We start from the raw sequence: 7,339 nt of genomic DNA, 5'->3' as shown, positions 1-7,339 counted from the left end.
ATGGGGAAATGCAAAAAAAAAAAAAAGAATTATGGGAAATCTGGGGGGAAAAATGTAAAATGTTATTTCTGAACAAGCTGAATATTTTGAAGTTGGAATGGTTTGAATCAGATGAAAAATGTGAGAATTGTGGAATTTTGAAAAATTTTCCATTCATTTAAATGGGAATTTCAGAAAGAATTGGGAATTTTGGGAAAAGCGGGAATTTTTGTAAAACTGCTTTAAAAAACATGAATGGTCTGAATGGTTGGTGTTGAAATTTTTCAAATCGGTGGAAGAATGTTGAAGTAGTAACATGTTGACATGAGAAATGGTTTTACGGAATTTGTGGAATTTTGGGGAAACCGGGAATTTTTCCAGTTCAAAAAACAAAATTTTTTTTGTCCTGATTAAGAGGAATGTTTTGACAGTGGAACAGTTGAAGTGGGTTGAAAAATGTGGGAGGAGTAGTCACCAGAATAAAGGGTGGAAATAAGGCTTTGGGGCATCAGGAATTCTGGAAAATCCTGGAATTGTTTTGAAATTGGAAAAATGATAGTTTGAATTTCCAGAATGGTGGCATGTGTTAAAGATGAAATGGTTTGAATGGGTTGAAGAATGTGGGAATTGTGGAAGTTTGAAAAATGGCCAATTCATTTTGAATGGGGAAAATGCAAAAAAAAAAGAATTATGGGAAATCTGGGGATTTTTTTTTAAAATTGTTATTTCTGAACAGGCTGAATATTTTGAAGTTGGAATGGTTTGAATCAGATGAAAAATGTGAGAATTGTGGAATTTTGAAAAATGTTCCATTCATTTAAATGGGAATTTCACAAAGAATTGGGAATTTTGGGAAAAGCGGGAATTTTTGTAAAACTGGTTAAAAAAAAACATGAGTGGTCTGAATGTTTGGTGTTGAAAATGTTCAAATCAGTGGAAGAATGTTGAAGTAGTAACATGTTGAAATGAGAAATGGTTTTACGGAATTTGTGGTATTTTGGGAAAACCGGGAATTTTTTCCTGTTCAAAAAACAACTTTGTTTTTTGTCCTGATTAAGAGGAATGTTTTGACGGTAAAACGGTTGAAGTGGGTTGAAAATTGTGGGAGGAGTAGTCACCAGAAAAAAGGATGGAAATAAGGCTTTGGAGAAGTAGGAATTCTGGAAAATCCTGGAATTCTTTTGAAATTGGAAAAATGATATTTTGAATTTCCAGAATGGTGGAATGTGTTGAAGGTAAAATAGTTTGAATGGGTTGAAGAATGTGGAAATTGTGGAAGTTTGAAAAATGGCCAATTAATTTTCAATGGGGAAATGCAAAAAAAAAAAAAAGAATTATGGGAAATCTGGGGGGGAAAATGTAAAATGTTATTTCTGAACAAGCTGAATATTTTGAAGTTGGAATGGTTTGAATCAGATGAAAAATGTGAGAATTGTGGAATTTTGAAAAATTTTCCATTCATTTAAATGGGAATTTCAGAAAGAATTGGGAATTTTGGGAAAAGCGGGAATTTTTGTAAAACTGCTTTAAAAAACATGAATGGTCTGAATGGTTGGTGTTGAAATTTTTCAAATCGGTGGAAGAATGTTGAAGTAGTAACATGTTGACATGAGAAATGGTTTTACGGAATTTGTGGAATTTTGGGAAAACCGGGAATTTTTCCAGTTCAAAAAACAACATTTTTTTTGTCCTGATTAAGAGGAATGTTTTGACAGTGGAACAGTTGAAGTGGGTTGAAAAATGTGGGAGGAGTAGTCACCAGAATAAAGGGTGGAAATAAGGCTTTGGAGCATCAGGAATTCTGGAAAATCCTGGAATTGTTTTGAACTTAGAAAATTGATAGTTTGAATTTCCAGAATGGTGGCATGTGTTAAAGGTAGAATAGTTTGAATGAGTTGAAGAATGTGGGAATTGTGGAAGTTTGAAAAATGGCCAATTCATTTTGAATGGGGAAAATGCAAAAAAAAAAGAATTATGGGAAATCTGGGGAATTTTTTTTAAAAATTGTTATTTCTGAACAGGCTGAATATTTTGAAGTTGGAATGGTTTGAATCAGATGAAAAATGTGAGAATTGTGGAATTTTGAAAAATGTTCCATTCATTTAAATGGGAATTTCACAAAGAATTGGGAATTTTGGGAAAAGCGGGAATTTTTGTAAAACTGGTTAAAAAAAAACATGAGTGGTCTGAATGTTTGGTGTTGAAAATGTTCAAATCAGTGGAAGAATGTTGAAGTAGTAACATGTTGAAATGAGAAATGGTATTACGGAATCTGTGGTATTTTGGGAAAACCGGGAATTTTTTCCTGTTCAAAAAACAACTTTGTTTTTTGTCCTGATTAAGAGGAATGTTTTGACGGTAAAACGGTTGAAGTGGGTTGAAAATTGTGGGAGGAGTAGTCACCAGAAAAAAGGATGGAAATAAGGCTTTGGAGAAGTAGGAATTCTGGAAAATCCTGGAATTCTTTTGAAATTGGAAAAATGATAGTTTGAATTTCCAGAATGGTGGCATGTGTTAAAGATGAAATGGGTTGAATGGGTTGAATAATGTTGGAATTGTGGAAGTTTGAAAAATGGCCAATTCATTTTCAATGGGGAAAATGCAACAACAAAAAAATGAATTATGGGAAATCCGAGAATTTTTTTTTTTTAGAATTGTTAAAGTAAAGCACACAATTCCTGAACAGACTGAATATTTTGAAGTTGGAATGGTTTGAATCAGATGAAAAATGTGGGAATTGTGGAATTTTGAAGAATGTTCCATTCATTTAAACGGGAATTTCAGAAAAAAATTGGGAATTTCGGGAGAAGCGGGAATTTTTGTAAAACTGGTTGAAAAAACCCATGAATGGTCTGAATGAGTAGGAAATTAGGCTTTGGAGAAGCAGGAATTCTGAAAAATCTTTGAATTGTTTTGAACTTGGAAAAATGATCGTTTGAATTTCCAGGATGGTGGAATGTGTTGAAGGTGGAATGGTTTGAATCTGTTGAAAAATGTGGAAATGGTGGAAGTTTGAAAAATGGTCAATTCATTTTGAATGGGGAAAATGTCCCGGAAACCCTGGAATTCTGGGAAATCTGGGAACTTTTGGAATTTGTCAAAGGGAAAGCCCGCGATTCCCGAATAGGCTGAACAGTTTGAAGTTGGAACGGTTTGAATCGGGTGAAAAATGTGGAAGTTAGAGCGCGCCAAAATCTTCAAACTGTTCAGCCTATTCGGTAATCGCGGGTTTTCCCTTGACAAAGTCCAAAAATTCCCTGATTTCCCAGAATTCCAGGTTTTCCGGGACATTTTTCCCATTCAAAATGAATTGGACATTTTTCAAACTTCCACCATTTCCACATTTTTCAACCTAGTCAAACTATTCCACCTTCAACACATTCCACCATTCTGGAAATTCAAACTATCATTTTTCCAAATTCAAAACAACTCCAGGATTTTTCAGAAATCCTGGTTTTCCAAAGCCTTATTTCCACCCTTTTTTCTGGTGACTACTCCTCCCACATTTTTCAACACATTTCAACCGTTCCACCGTCAAAATATTCCTCTTAATTAGGATTTTTTTTTTTAAATGTGTATTTTGAACTGGAACATTTCCCAGTTTTCCCAAAATTCCACAAATTCCGTAATACCATTTCTCATTTCAACATGTTACTACTTCAACATTCTTCCACCGATTTGAAACATTTCAACACCAACCATTCATGTTTTTTTTAAAACCAGTTTTACAAAAATTCCAGCTTTCCCAGAAATTTCCAATTTTATCTGAAATTCCCATTTAAATCAATAGAACTTTCTTCTAAATTCCACAATTCCCACATTTTTCATCTGATACAAACCATTCCAATTTCAAAACATTCAGCCTGTTCAGGAATTCTGTGTTTTACTTTAACAATTCTAAAAAAAAAAAAAATTCCCGGATTTCCCATAATTCCTTTTTTTTTTTTTTTTTTTTAAATTTTCCCCATTCAAAATGAATTGGCCATTTTTCAAACTTCCACAATTCCCACATTCTTCAACCCATTCAAACTATTCTACCTTCAACACATGCCAACATTCTGGAAATTCAAACTACCCTTTTTCCAAGTTCAAAAAAATTCCCAAATTTCCCGAAATTCCCTAATACCATTTACTACTTCAACATTTCTTGCCCCATTTAAACAACTCCAACACCAACCAATTCAGCTCATTCAGGATATTCATGCTCCTAATCATTCTAAAAAAAAATCCCTCTTTTCCCCAAATTTCCAGGAAGTTCCCATTCAAACTAACACTTTCCCAAGTTCCAAACCAAATTCCGGTTTTCCTGGAAATTCAAACTATTCTTAAAATTCCAACACTGATCATTTCAACTCATTCAGATCATTTAAGTTTGTTTACCATTTTCTAAAAAATTCCCGTATTTCCCGAATTTCCCAAATTTTGGGAGAAATTCCCATTGAAATCAATGGGACATTCTTCAAAGCTCTTGACCGTTTTAAACAATTCCAACACCAACCAATTCAGCTCATTCAGGACATTCATGCTCCCAATCATTTTTTTAAATCCCTCTTTTCCCCAAATTCCCAAATTTCCAGGAAGTTCCCATTGAAATGGGAACAATTCCCACATTTTTCAACCTATTCAAACCATTCCAACATCAACACCTTCCACTCATCCTGGACTTTCAAACTAATACTTTCCCAAGTTCCAAACCAAATTCCGGTTTTCCTGGAAATTCTAACTATTCTTGATCATTTCAACTCATTCAGCTCATTTAAGTTTGTTTACCATTTTCTAAAAAATTCCCGAATTTCCCAAATTTTGGGAGAAATTCCCATTGAAATCAATGGGACATTCTTCAAAGCTGTTGACCGATTTAAACAATTCCAACACCAACCAATTCAGCTCATTCAGGACATTCATGCTCCTATTAATTTTTTTTAAATCCCTCTTTTCCCAAAATTCCCAAATTTCCAGGAAGTTCCCATTGAAATGGGAACAATTCCCACATTTGTCAACCTATTCAAACCATTCCAACATCAACACCTTCCACTCATCCTGGACTTTCAAACTCATAATTTCCCAAGTTCCAAACCAAATTCCGGTTTTCCTGGAAATTCTAACTATTCTTGATCATTTCAACTCATTCAGATCATTTAAGTTTGTTTACCATTTTCTAAAAAATTCCCGTATTTCCCGAATTTCCCAAATTTTGGGAGAAATTCCTATTGAAATCAATGGGACATTCTTCAAAGCTCTTGACCGATTTAAACAATTCCAACACCAACCAATTCAGCTCATTCAGGACATTCATGCTCCAAATCTTTTTTTTTTTGAATCCCTCTTTTCCCCAAATTCCCAAATTTCCAGGAAGTTCCCATTGAAATGGGAACAATTCCCACATTTTTCAACCTATTCAAACCATTCCAAAATCAACACCTTCCACTCATCCTGGACTTTCAAACTAAAATTACGGTTTTCCTGGAAATTCTAACTATTCTTGATCATTTCAACTCATTCAGATCATTTAAGTTTGTTTACCATTTTCTAAAAAAATTCCCGTATTTCCCGAATTTCCCAAATTTTGGGAGAAATCCCCATTGAAATCAATGGGACATTCTTCAAAGCTATCGACCGATTTAAACAATTCCAACACCAACCAATTCAGCTCATTCAGGACATTCATGCTCCTAATCATTTTTTTTTAAATCCCTCTTTTCCCCAAATTCCCAAATTTCCAGGAATGGTTTGAATAGGTTGAAAAATGTGGGACTTGTTCCCATTTCAATGGGAACTTCCTGGAAATTTTAGAATTTTGGGAAAAGCGGGATTTTTTTTTTAGAATGATTAGGAGCATGAATGTCCAAAAATTTGGGTATTTAGGGAAATACGGGATTTTTTTGGAAAATGGTAAACAGACTTAAATGATCTGAATGAGTTGAAATGATCGGTGTTGGAATTTTAAGAATAGTTACAATTTCCAGGAAAATTGGAATTTGGTTTGGAACTTGGGAATGTGTTAGTTTGAAAGTCCAGGGTGAGTGGAAGGTGTTGATGTTGGAATGGTGTGGATAGGTTGACAAATGTGGGAATTGTTCCCATTTCAATGGGAACTTCTTGGAAATTTTAGAATTTTGGGAAAAGCGGGATTTTTTTTGAAAATGATTAGGAGCATGAATGTCCAAAAATTTGGGAATTTCAGGAAATACGGGAATTTTTCAACCTATTCAAACCATCAACACCTTCCACTCATCCTGGACTTTCAAACTAATACTTTCCCAAGTTCTAAACCAAATTACGGTTTTCCTGGAAATTCCAACTATTCTTAAAATTCCAACACTGATCATTTAAAAAAAAATCCCGCTTTTCCCAAAATTCCCAAATTTCCAGGAAGTTCCCATTGAAATGAACGGGACATTTTTTTCCAAGTTGCACAATTCTCACATTTTTCAACCTATTCAAACCATTCCAACATCAACACCTTCCACTCATCCTGGACATTCAAACTAACACTTTCCCAAGTTCCGAACCAAATTCCGGTTTTCCTGGAAATTCCAACTATTCTTAAAATTCCAACACTGATCATTTAAAAAAAATCATTCAAAAAATCCCGCTTTTCCCAAAATTCCCAAATTTCCATGAAGTTCCCATTGAAATGAATGGGACATTTTTTCCAAGTTGCACAATTCTCAAATTTTTCAACCTATTCAAACCATTCCAACATCAACACATTCCACTCATTCAAACTAACACTTTCCCAAGTTCCAAACCAAATTCCGGTTTTCCTGGAAATTCTGACTATTCTTGATCGTTTCAACTCATTCAGATCATTTAAGTTTGTTTACCATTTTCTAAAAAATTCCCGTATTTCCCGAATTTCCCAAATTTTGGGAGAAATTCCCATTGAAATCAATGGGACATTCTTCAAAGCTCTTGACCGATTTAAACAATTCCAACACCAACCAATTCAGCTCATTCAGGACATTCATGCTCCTAATCATTTTTTTTTAATCCCTCTTTTCCCCAAATTCCCAAATTTCCAGGAAGTTCCCATTGAAATGGGAAAAATTCCCACATTTTTCAACCTATTCAAACCATTCCAACATCAACACCTTCCACTCATCCTGGACTTTCAAACTAATACTTTCCCAAGTTCCAAACCAAATTCCGGTTTTCCTGGAAATTCTAACTATTCTTGATCATTTCAACTCATTCAGATCATTTAAGTTTGTTTACCATTTTCTAAAAAATTCCCAAATTTTGGGAGAAATTCCCATTGAAATCAATGGGACATTCTTCAAAGCTCTTGACCGATTTAAACAATTCCAACACCAACCAATTCAGCTCATTCAGGACATTCATGCTCCTATTCATTTTT

Source organism: Nerophis lumbriciformis, linkage group LG02, assembly GCF_033978685.3.
Source record: "Nerophis lumbriciformis linkage group LG02, RoL_Nlum_v2.1, whole genome shotgun sequence".
NCBI lineage: Eukaryota > Metazoa > Chordata > Actinopteri > Syngnathiformes > Syngnathidae > Nerophis > Nerophis lumbriciformis.
Note: the sequence above shows the minus strand (reverse complement) of the source record.